The sequence below is a fragment of the Schistocerca nitens genome, chromosome 3 (genome assembly GCF_023898315.1).
Source record: "Schistocerca nitens isolate TAMUIC-IGC-003100 chromosome 3, iqSchNite1.1, whole genome shotgun sequence".
NCBI classification, from domain to species: domain Eukaryota; kingdom Metazoa; phylum Arthropoda; class Insecta; order Orthoptera; family Acrididae; genus Schistocerca; species Schistocerca nitens.
This window is the reverse complement of record NC_064616.1, coordinates 103,262,426-103,274,746: the sequence shown is the minus strand read 5'-3', so window position 1 is coordinate 103,274,746 and position 12,321 is coordinate 103,262,426.

Below are 12,321 nucleotides of genomic sequence, written 5' to 3'. Positions count from 1 at the left end.
TCGCTTCAGGCACACTGGAAACAGTATCTAAAAAACGTGTATTTGGGTGAGCAACTGGCACGAAACACTGTGACTCTCTTAGGGTAGCCAATATCTCGTCACCAGTATAATCACATCTTCAAAATCAAGAAACCGCTGGCAAGAGTAACGATGTTTCTCTTAAGATACACAACTAGTGGCGTATCGCTTCAGGCAGACTGGCCGCAGTATCTCAAAATGTGTATTTGGGTGAGCAACTGGCAGAAAGCACTATGACTCTCTTAAGGTAGCCAATGCCTCGTCACCAACATAATCACATCACCAACTTCAAGAAACCGCTTGCAAAGGTAACGAAGCTTCTCATAAGATACACAGCTAGTTGGGTGTCACTTGATGCAGACTGGCCAAAGTATCAAAAAAATGTGTATTTGGGTGAGCAACTAGCAGGAATCACTATGACACTCATAGGGTAGCCAATGCCTCGTCACCAGCATAATCACATCAGCAACTTCAAGAAACCCCTGGCAAAAGTTACAATGACTCTTAAGATACACAACTAGTGGCGTAGCTATCAGGCAGACTGGAAAGAGAATCTAAAAAATCTGAATTTGGATGAGCAACTGGCAGGAAACACTGTGACTCTCTTAGGGTAGCCAATATCTCGTCACCAGTATAATCACATCTTCAAAGTCAAGAAACCGCTGGCAAGAGTAACGATATTTCTCTTAAGATACACACCTAGTGGCGTATCGCTTCAGGCACACTGGAAACAGTATCTAAAAATGTGTATTTCGGTGAGCAATTGGCACGAAACACTGTGACTCTGTTAGGGTAACCAATATCTCGTCACCAGTATAATCACAGCTTCAAAGTCAAGAAACCGCTGGCAAGAGTAACGATGTTTCTCTTAAGATACACAACTAGTGGCGTATCGTTTCACGCAGACTGGCCACAGTATCTCAAAATGTGTATTTGGGTGAGCAACTGGCAGGAAGCACTATGACTCTCTTAAGGTAGCCAATGCCTAGTCACCAACATAATCCCATCACCAACTTCAAGAAACCGCTTGCAAAGGTGACGAAGCTTCTAATAAGATACACAGCTAGTGGGGTGTCACTTGAGGCAGACTGGCCAAAGTATCAAAAAAATGTGTATTTGGGTGAGCAACTAGCAGGAATCACTATGACACTCATAGGGTAGCCAATGCCTCGTCACCAGCATAATCACATCAGCAACTTCAAGAAACCCCTGGCAAAAGTTACAATGACTCTTAAGATACACAACTAGTGGCGTAGCTATCAGGCAGACTGGAAAGAGTATCTAAAAAATGTGTATTTGGGTGAAGAACTGGCAGGAATCTCTATGACTCTCTTGAGGTAGCCAATGCCTCGTCACCAGCAGAATCAAATCAGCAACTTCCAGAAACCCCTGGCAAAAGTAACGATGTTTCTCTTAAGATACACAACTAGTGGCGTATCGCTTCAGGCACACTGGAAACAGTATCTAAAAAATGTGTATTTGGGTGAGCAACTGGCACGAAACACTGTGACTCTCTTAGGGTAACCAATATCTCGTCACCAGTATAATCTCATCTTCAAAATCAAGAAACCGCTGGCAAGAGTAACGATGTTTCTCTTAAGATACACAACTAGAGGCGTATAGCTTCAGGCACATTGGAAACAGTATCTAAAAAATGTGTATTTGGGTGAGCAACTGGCACGAAACACTGTGACTCTCTTAGGGTAGCCAATATCTCGTCACCAGTACAATCACAGCTTCAAAGTCAAGAAACCGCTGGCAAGAGTAACGATGTTTCTCTTAAGATACACAACTAGTGGCGTATCGCTTCAGGCAGACTGGTCACAATATCTCAAAATGTGTATTTGGTTGAGCAACTGGCAGGAAGCACTATGACTCTCTTAAGGTCGCCAATGCCTCGTCACCAACATAATCCCATCACCAACTTCAAGAAACCGCTTGCAAAGGTAACGAAGCTTCTCATAAGATACACAGCTAGTGGGGTGTCACTTGAGGCAGACTGGCCAAAGTATCAAAAAAATGTGTATTTGGGTGAGCAACTAGCAGGAATCACTATGACACTCATAGGGTAGCCAATGCCTCGTCACCAGCATAATCACATCAGCAACTTCAAGAAACTCCTGGCAAAAGTTACAATGACTCTTAAGATACACAACTAGTGGCGTAGCTATCAGGCAGACTGGAAATAGTATCTAAAAAATGTGTATTTGGGTGAAGAACTGGCAGGAATCTCTATGACTCTCTTGAGGTAGCCAATGCTTCGTCACCAGCAGAATCAAATCAGCAACTTCTAGAAACTCCTTTCAAAAGTAACGATGTTTCTCTTAAGATACACAACTAGTGGCGTATCGCTTCAGGCACACTGGAAACAGTAACTAAAAAATGTGTATTTGGGTGAGCAACTGGCACAAAACACTGTGACTCTCTTAGGGTAGCCAATATCTCGTCACCAGTATAATCACAGCTTCAAAGTCAAGAAACCGCTGGCAAGAGTAACGATGTTTCTCTTAAGATACACAACTAGTGGCGTATCGTTTCACGCAGACTGGCCACAGTATCTCAAAATGTGTATTTGGTTGAGCAACTGGCAGGAAGCACTATGACTCTCTTAAGGTAGCCAATGCCTCGTCACCAACATAATCCCATCACCAACTTCAAGAAACCGCCTGCAAAGGTAACGAAGCTTCTCATAAGATACACAGCTAGTGGGGTGTCACTTGAGGCAGACTGGCCAAAGTATCAAAAAAATGTGTATTTGGGTGAGCAACTAGCAGGAATCACTATGACACTCATAGGGTAGCCAATGCCTCGTCACCAGCATAATCACATCAGCAACTCCAAGAAACCCCTGGCAAAAGTTACAATGACTCTTAAGATAAACAACTAGTGGCGTAGCTATCAGGCAGACTGGAAAGGGTGTCTAAAAAATGTGTATTTGGGTGAAGAACTGGCAGGAATCTCTATGACTCTCTTGAGGTAGCCAATGCCTCGTCACCAGCAGAATCAAATCAGCAACTTCCAGAAACCCCTGGCAAAAGTAACGATGTTTCTCTTAAGATACACAACTAGTGGCGTATCGCTTCAGGCACACTGGAAACAGTATCTAAAAAATGTGTATTTGGGTGAGCAACTGGCACGAAACACGGTGACTCTCTTAGGGTAGCCAATATCTCGTCACCAGTATAATCACAGCTTCAAAGTCAAGAAACCGCTGGCAAGAGTAACGATGTTTCTCTTAAGATACACAACTAGTGGCGTATCGCTTCAGGCAGACTGGCCACAGTACCTCAAAATGTGTATTTGGGTGAGCAACTGGCAGGAAGCACTATGACTCTCTTAAGGTAGCCAATGCCTCGTCACCAACATAATCCCATCACCAACTTCAGGAACCCGCTTGCAAAGGTAACGAAGCTTCTCATAAGATACACAGCTAGTGGGGTGTCACTTGAGGCAGACCGGCCAAAGTATCAAACAAATGTGTATTTGGGTGAGCAACTAGCAGGAATCACTATGACACTCATAGGGTAGCCAATGCCTCGTCACCAGCATAATCACATCAGCAACTTCAAGAAACCCCTGGCAAAAGTTACAATGACTCTTAAGATACACAACTAGTGGCGTAGCTATCAGGCAGACTGGAAAGAGTATCTAAAAAATGTGTATTTGGGTGAAGAACTGGCAGGAATATCTATGACTCTCTTGAGGTAGCCAATGCTTCGTCACCAGCAGAATCAAATCAGCAACTTCTAGAAACCCCTTTCAAAAGTAACGATGTTTCTCTTAAGATACACAACTAGTGGCGTATCGCTTCAGGCACACTGGAAACAGTATCTAAAAAACGTGTATTTGGGTGAGCAACTGGCACGAAACACTGTGACTCTCTTAGGGTAGCCAATATCTCGTCACCAGTATAATCACATCTTCAAAATCAAGAAACCGCTGGCAAGAGTAACGATGTTTCTCTTAAGATACACAACTAGTGGCGTATCGCTGCAGGCAGACTGGCCGCAGTATCTCAAAATGTGTATTTGGGTGAGCAACTGGCAGAAAGCACTATGACTCTCTTAAGGTAGCCAATGCCTCGTCACCAACATAATCACATCACCAACTTCAAGAAACCGCTTGCAAAGGTAACGAAGCTTCTCATAAGATACACAGCTAGTTGGGTGTCACTTGATGCAGACTGGCCAAAGTATCAAAAAAATGTGTATTTGGGTGAGCAACTAGCAGGAATCACTATGACACTCATAGGGTAGCCAATGCCTCGTCACCAGCATAATCACATCAGCAACTTCAAGAAACCCCTGGCAAAAGTTACAATGACTCTTAAGATACACAACAAGTGGCGTAGCTATCAGGCAGACTGGAAAGAGAATCTAAAAAATCTGAATTTGGATGAGCAACTGGCAGGAAACACTGTGACTCTCTTAGGGTAGCCAATATCTCGTCACCAGTATAATCACATCTTCAAAGTCAAGAAACCGCTGGCAAGAGTAACGATATTTCTCTTAAGATACACACCTAGTGGCGTATCGCTTCAGGCACACTGGAAACAGTATCTAAAAATGTGTATTTCGGTGAGCAATTGGCACGAAACACTGTGACTCTGTAAGGGTAACCAATATCTCGTCACCAGTATAATCACAGCTTCAAAGTCAAGAAACCGCTGGCAAGAGTAACGATGTTTCTCTTAAGATACACAACTAGTGGCGTATCGTTTCACGCAGACTGGCCACAGTATCTCAAAATGTGTATTTGGGTGAGCAACTGGCAGGAAGCACTATGACTCTCTTAAGGTAGCCAATGCCTAGTCACCAACATAATCCCATCACCAACTTCAAGAAACCGCTTGCAAAGGTAACGAAGCTTCTCATAAGATACACAGCTAGTGGGGTGTCACTTGAGGCAGACTGGCCAAAGTATCAAAAAAATGTGTATTTGGGTGAGCAACTAGCAGGAATCACTATGACACTCATAGGGTAGCCAATGCCTCGTCACCAGCATAATCACATCAGCAACTTCAAGAAACCCCTGGCAAAAGTTACAATGACTCTTAAGATACACAACTAGTGGCGTAGCTATCAGGCAGACTGGAAAGAGTATCTAAAAAATGTGTATTTGGGTGAAGAACTGGCAGGAATCTCTATGACTCTCTTGAGGTAGCCAATGCCTCGTCACCAGCAGAATCAAATCAGCAACTTCCAGAAACCCCTGGCAAAAGTAACGATGTTTCTCTTAAGATACACAACTAGTGGCGTATCGCTTCAGGCACACTGGAAACAGTATCTAAAAAATGTGTATTTGGGTGAGCAACTGGCACGAAACACTGTGACTCTCTTAGGGTAACCAACATCTCGTCACCAGTATAATCTCATCTTCAAAATCAAGAAACCGCTGGCAAGAGTAACGATGTTTCTCTTAAGATACACAACTAGAGGCGTATAGCTTCAGGCACATTGGAAACAGTATCTAAAAAATGTGTATTTGGGTGAGCAACTGGCACGAAACACTGTGACTCTCTTAGGGTAGCCAATATCTCGTCACCAGTATAATCACAGCTTCAAAGTCAAGAAACCGCTGGCAAGAGTAACGATGTTTCTCTTAAGATACACAACTAGTGGCGTATCGCTTCATTCAGACTGGTCACAGTATCTCAAAATGTGTATTTGGGTGAGCAACTGGCAGAAAGCACTATGACTCTCTTAAGGTAGGCAATGCCTCGTCACCAACATAATCCCATCACCAACTTCAAGAAACCGCTTGCAAAGGTAACGAAGCTTCTCATAAGATACACAGCTAGTGGGGTGTCACTTGAGGCAGACTGGCCAAAGTATCAAAAAAATGTGTATTTGGGAGAGCAACTAGCAGGAATCACTATGACACTCATAGGGTAGCCAATGCCTCGTCACCAGCATAATCACATCAGCAACTTCAAGAAACCCCTGGCAAAAGTTACAATGACTCGTAAGATACACAACTAGTGGCGTAGCTATCAGGCAGACTGGCAAGTGTATCTAAAAAATGTGTATTTGGATGAGCAACTGGCAGGAAACCCTGTGACTCTCTTAGGGTAGCCAATATCTCGTCACCAGTATAATCACATCTTCAAAGTCAAGAAACCGCTGGCAAGAGTAACGATGTTTCTCTTAAGATACACAACTAGTGGCGTATCGCTTCAGGCAGACTGGCCACAGTATCTCAAAATGTGTATTTGGGTGAGCAACTGGCAGAAAGCACTATGACTCTCTTAAGGTAGCCAATGCCTCGTCACCAACATAATCCCATCACCAACTTCAAGAAACCACTTGCAAAGGTAGCGAAGCTTCTCATAAGATACACAGCTAGTGGGGTGTCACTTGAGGCAGACTGGCCAAAGTATCAAAAAAATGTGTATTTGGGTGAGCAACTAGCAGGAATCACTATGACACTCATAGGGTAGCCAATGCCTCGTCACCAGCATAATCACATCAGCAACTTCAAGAAACCCCTGGCAAAAGTTACAATGACTCTTAAGATACACAACTAGTGGCGTAGCTATCAGGCAGACTGGAAATAGTATCTAAAAATGTGTATTTGGGTGAAGAACTGGCAGGAATCTCTATGACTCTTTTGAGGTAGCCAATGCTTCGTCACCAGCAGAATCAAATCAGCAACTTCTAGAAACTCCTTTCAAAAGTAACGATGTTTCTCTTAAGATACACAACTAGTGGCGTATCGCTTCAGGCACACTGGAAACAGTATCTAAAAAATGTGTATTTGGGTGAGCAACTGGCACGAAACACTGTGACTCTCTTAGGGTAACCAATATCTCGTCACCAGTATAATCTCATCCTCAAAATCAAGAAACCGCTGGCAAGAGTAACGATGTTTCTCTTAAGATACACAACTAGTGGCGTATCGCTTCAGGCAGACTGGCCACAGTATCTCAAAATGTGTATTTGGGTGAGCAACTGGCAGAAAGCACTATGACTCTCTTAAGGTAGCCAATGCCTCGTCACCAACATAATCACATCACCAACTTCAAGAAACCGCATGCAAAGGTAACGAAGCTTCTCATAAGATACACAGCTAGTTGGGTATCACTTGAGGCAGACTGGCCAAAGTATCAAAAAAATGTGTATTTGGGTGTGCAACTAGCAGGAATCACTATGACACTCATAGGGTAGCCAATGCCTCGTCACCAGCATAATCACATCAGCAACTTCAAGAAACCCCTGGCAAAAGTTACAATGACTCTTAAGATACACAACTAGTGGCGTAGCTATCAGGCAGACTGGAAAGAGTATCTAAAAAATGTGTATTTGGATGAGCAACTGGCAGGAAACACTGTGACTCTCTTAGGGTAGCCAATATCTCGTCTCCAGTATACTCACATCTTCAAAGTCAAGAAACCGCTGGCAAGAGTAACGATGTTTCTCTTAAGATACACAACTAGAGGCGTATAGCTTCAGGCACATTGGAAACAGTATCTAAAAAATGTGTATTTGGGTGAGCAACTGGCACGAAACACTGTGACTCTCTTAGGGTAGCCAATATCTCGTCACCAGTATAATCACAGCTTCAAACTCAAGAAACCGCTGGCAAGAGTAACGATGTTTCTCTTAAGACACACAACTAGTGGCGTATCGCTTCATTCAGACTGGTCACAGTATCTCAAAATGTGTATTTGGGTGAGCAACTGGCAGAAAGCACTATGACTCTCTTAAGGTAGGCAATGCCTCGTCACCAACATAATCCCATCACCAACTTCAAGAAACCGCTTGCAAAGGTAACGAAGCTTCTCATAAGATACACAGCTAGTGGGGTGTCACTTGAGGCAGACTGGCCAAAGTATCAAAATAATGTGTATTTGGGAGAGCAACTAGCAGGAATCACTGTGACACTCATAGGGTAGCCAATGCCTCGTCACCAGCATAATCACATCAGCAACTTCAAGAAACCCCTGGCAAAAGTTACAATGACTCTTAAGATACACAACTAGTGGCGTAGCTATCAGGCAGACTGGCAAGTGTATCTAAAAAATGTGTATTTGGATGAGCAACTGGCAGGAAACCCTGTGACTCTCTTAGGGTAGCCAATATCTCGTCACCAGTATAATCACATCTTCAAAGTCAAGAAACCGCTGGCGAGAGTAACGATGTTTCTCTTAAGATACACAACTAGTGGCGTATCGCTTCAGGCAGACTGGCCACAGTATCTCAAAATGTGTATTTGGGTGAGCAACTGGCAGAAAGAACTATGACTCTCTTAAGGCAGGCAATGCCTCGTCACCAACATAATCCCATCACCAACTTCAAGAAACCGCTTGCAAAGGTAACGAAGCTTCTCATAAGATACTCAGCTAGTGGGGTGTCACTTGAGGCAGACTGGCCAAAGTATCAAAAAAATGTGTATTTGGGTGAGCAACTAGCAGGAATCACTATGACACTCATAGGGTAGCCAATGCCTCGTCACCAGCATAATCACATCAGCAACTTCTAGAAACCCCTGGCAAAAGTAACGATGTTTCTCTTAAGATACACAACTAGTGGCGTATCGCTTCACGCAGACTGGCCACAGTATCTCAAAATGTGTATTTGGGTGAGCAACTGGCAGAAAGCACTATGACTCTCTTAAGGTAGGCAATGCCTCGTCACCAACATAATCCCATCACCAACTTCAAGAAACCGCTTGCAAAGGTAACGAAGCTTCTCATAAGATACACAGCTAGTGGGGTGTCACTTGAGGCAGACTGGCCAAAGTATCAAAAAAATGTGTGTTTGGGTGAGCAACTAGCAGGAATCACTATGACACTCATAGGGTAGCCAATGCCTCGTCACCAGCATAATCACATCAGCAACTTCAAGAAACCCCTGGCAAAAGTTACAATGACTCTTAAGATACACAACTAGTGGCGTAGCTATCAGGCAGACTGGAAATAGTTTCTAAAAAATGTGTATTTGGGTGAAGAACTGGCTGGAATCTCTATGACTCTCTTGAGGTAGCCAATGCTTCGTCACCAGCAGAATCAAATCAGCAACTTCTAGAAACTCCTTTCAAAAGTAACGATGTTTCTCTTAAGATACACAACTAGTGGCGTATCGCTTCAGGCACACTGGAAACAGTATCTAAAAAATGTGTATTTGGTTGAGCAACTGGCACGAAACACTGTGACTCTCTTAGGGTAGCCAATATCTCGTCACCAGTATAATCACAGCTTCAAAGTCAAGAAACCGCTGGCAAGAGTAACGATGTTTCTCTTAAGATACACAACTAGTGGCGTATCGCTTCACGCAGACTGGCCACAGTATCTCAAAATGTGTATTTGGGTGAGCAACTGGCAGGAAGCACTATGAATCTCTTAAGGTAGCCAATGCCTCGTCACCAACATAATCCCATCACCAACTTCAAGAAACCGCTTGCAAAGGTAACAAAGCTTCTCATAAGATACACAGCTAGTGGGGTGTCACTTGAGGCAGACTGGCCAAAGTATCAAAAAAATGTGTATTTGGGTGAGCAACTAGCAGGAATCACGATGACACTCATAGGGTAGCCAATGCCTCGTCACCAGCATAATCACATCAGCAACTTCAAGAAACCCCTGGCAAAAGTTACAATGACTCTTAAGATACACAACTAGTGGCGTAGCTATCAGGCAGACTGGAAAGAGTATCTAAAAAATGTGTATTTGGGTGAAGAACTGGCAGGAATCTCTATGACTCTCTTGAGGTAGCCAATGCCTCGTCACCAGCAGAATCAAATCAGCAACTTCCAGAAACCCCTGGCAAAAGTAACGATGTTTCTCTTAAGATACACAACTAGTGGTGTATCGCTTCAGGCACACTGGAAACAGTATCTAAAAAATGTGTATTTGGGTGAGCAACTGGCACGAAACACTGTGACTCTCTTAGGGTAACCAATATCTCGTCACCAGTATAATCTCATCCTCAAAATCAAGAAACCGCTGGCAAGAGTAACGATGTTTCTCTTAAGATACACAACTAGTGGCGTATCGCTTCAGGCAGACTGGCCACAGTATCTCAAAATGTGTATTTGGGTGAGCAACTGGCAGAAAGCACTATGACTCTCTTAAGGTAGCCAATGCCTCGTCACCAACATAATCACATCACCAACTTCAAGAAACCGTATGCAAAGGTAACGAAGCTTCTCATAAGATACACAGCTAGTTGGGTATCACTTGAGGCAGACTGGCCAAAGTATCAAAAAAATGTGTATTTGGGTGAGCAACTAGCAGGAATCACTATGACACTCATAGGGTAGCCAATGCCTCGTCACCAGCATAATCACATCAGCAACTTCAAGAAACCCCTGGCAAAAGTTACAATGACTCTTAAGATACACAACTAGTGGCGTAGCTATCAGGCAGACTGGAAAGAGTATCTAAAAAATGTGTATTTGGATGAGCAACTGGCAGGAAACACTGTGACTCTCTTAGGGTAGCCAATATCTCGTCTCCAGTATACTCACATCTTCAAAGTCAAGAAACCGCTGGCAAGAGTAACGATGTTTCTCTTAAGATACACAACTAGAGGCGTATAGCTTCAGGCACACTGGAAACAGTATCTAAAAAATGTATATTTGGGTGAGCAACTGGCACGAAACACTGTGACTCTCTTAGGGTAGCCAATATCTCGTCACCAGTATAATCACAGCTTCAAACTCAAGAAACCGCTGGCAAGAGTAACGATGTTTCTCTTAAGATACACAACTAGTGGCGTATCGCTTCATTCAGACTGGTCACAGTATCTCAAAATGTGTATTTTGGTGAGCAACTGGCAGAAAGCACTATGACTCTCTTAAGGTAGGCAATGCCTCGTCACCAACATAATCCCATCACCAACTTCAAGAAACCGCTTGCAAAGGTAACGAAGCTTCTCATAAGATACACAGCTAGTGGGGTGTCACTTGATGCAGACTGGCCAAAGTATCAAAAAAATGTGTATTTGGGAGAGCAACTAGCAGGAATCACTGTGACACTCATAGGGTAGCCAATGCCTCGTCACCAGCATAATCACATCAGCAACTTCAAGAAACCCCTGGCAAAAGTTACAATGACTCTTAAGATACACAACTAGTGGCGTAGCTATCAGGCAGAATGGCAAGTGTATCTAAAAAATGTGTATTTGGATGAGCAACTGGCAGGAAACCCTGTGACTCTCTTAGGGTAGCCAATATCTCGTCACCAGTATAATCACATCTTCAAAGTCAAGAAACCGCTGGCGAGAGTAACGATGTTTCTCTTAAGATACACAACTAGTGGCGTATCGCTTCAGGCAGACTGGCCACAGTATCTCAAAATGTGTATTTGGGTGAGCAACTGGCAGAAAGCACTATGACTCTCTTAAGGTAGGCAATGCCTCGTCACCAACATAATCCCATCACCAACTTCAAGAAACCGCTTGCAAAGGTAACGAAGCTTCTCATAAGATACACAGCTAGTGGGGTGTCACTTGAGGCAGACTAGCCAAAGTATCAAAAAAATGTGTATTTGGGTGAGCAACTAGCAGGAATCACTATGACACTCATAGGGTAGCCAATGCCTCGTCACCAGCATAATCACATCAGCAACTTCTAGAAACCCCTGGCAAAAGTAACGATGTTTCTCTTAAGATACACAACTAGTGGCGTATCGCTTCAGGCACACTGGAAACAGTATCTAAAAATGTGTATTTAGGTGAGCAACTGGCACGAAACACTGCGACTCTCTTAGGGTAGCCAATATCTCGTCACCAGTATAATCACAGCTTCAAAGTCAAGAAACCGCTGGCAAGAGTAACGATGTTTCTCTTAAGATACACAACTAGTGGCGTATCGCTTCACGCAGACTGGCCACAGTATCTCAAAATGTGTATTTGGGTGAGCAACTGGCAGGAAGCACTATGACTCTCTTAAGGTAGCCAATGCCTCGTCACCAACATAATCCCATCACCAACTTCAAGAAACCGCTTGCAAAGGTAACGAAGCTTCTCATAAGATACACAGCTAGTGGGGTGTCACTTGAGGCAGACTGGCCAAAGTATCAAAAAAATGTGTATTTGGGTGAGCAACTAGCAGGAATCTCTATGACACCCATAGGGTAGCCAATGCCTCGTCACCAGCATAATCACATCAGCAACTTCAAGAAACCCCTGGCAAAAGTTACAATGACTCTTAAGATACACAACTAGTGGCGTAGCTATCAGGCAGACTGGAAAGATTATCTAAAAATGTGTATTTGGGTGAAGAACTGGCAGGAATCTCTATGACTCTCTTGAGGTAGCCAATGCCTCGTCACCAGCAGAATCAAATCAGCAACTTCTAGAA